General features: G+C 47.2%; 1 non-coding gene across 1 annotated transcript; it reads left to right on the forward strand.

Annotated features, from left to right (window-relative positions):
- Positions 1-223: 223 nt before the first annotated feature.
- Positions 224-296, forward strand: trnat-ugu (transfer RNA threonine (anticodon UGU)). Its single transcript has one exon. It is a non-coding gene; the product is annotated as a tRNA-Thr (tRNA).
- The last annotated feature ends 501 nt before the right edge of the window (positions 297-797 follow it).

Consider the following 797-nt stretch of genomic DNA (forward strand, 5'->3'; position numbering starts at 1 on the left):
GTTATCCTGTCACAACACTTATATACTGGTGTGGTCACTATCGGTATTACAGTATACAGAAGCCAAACAAGTAGTGCCACACTTAAAGTAGTTCCCTTAAAGGTGAACGGTTACATACAATAATTTCCTTAAGGGTAGACGGGTACATACACTACAAACTGCGCCCTGCCTCATTCTTCAAATGCACAGCACTAACCGGAATGAGAAGCAATTTAGTACAGGTGGCTCCATAGCTCAGGGGTTAGAGCACTGGTCTTGTAAACCAGGGGTCGTGAGTTCAAATCTCACTGGGGCCTGTGCAAATTTGTTAATTCACAGCATGTTTACTTTTAAGTATGAAACTGCTCCGAGACCAACACAAGAACAGGCTCTCTCACCCTTACAAATCCCCCTCCTTCTGCTCAATTCCCCTATACTTCCCCCTCTTTGTCTGTCTCTCTCTTCCTTACCCTTCACCCTCTCTCTACACATCCCCCTCATTATCTTCTCCCAACTCCCATTCACCTCCTCTCTCTACACTTTCAGTGCTCGGGCCTGTGTTCAGTGGGGGCACCGTGTTCAGTGGGGGCACCGTGTTCAGTGTGGGCCCTTTGTTCAGTGCGGGCCCTGTGTTCAGTGGGGGCCCTTTGTTCAGTGCGGGCCCTGTGTTCAGTGTTGTTATGTCGGTACCTTTTTACCTAGACACAATTAGAACTCAGAAGTTCAAACATGAAGTGCTTTATTGGAAGGGAAAGGGAAGTTCTGGAGAGCTCCGAACAAAGAGAGCTAAACTTAACCAAGAGAACACCCAACCATTT

Source organism: Somniosus microcephalus, unplaced genomic scaffold, assembly GCF_052327205.1.
Source record: "Somniosus microcephalus isolate GS21.2 unplaced genomic scaffold, FLI_Smic_1.0 unresolved_chr2, whole genome shotgun sequence".
Taxonomy (NCBI): domain Eukaryota; kingdom Metazoa; phylum Chordata; class Chondrichthyes; order Squaliformes; family Somniosidae; genus Somniosus; species Somniosus microcephalus.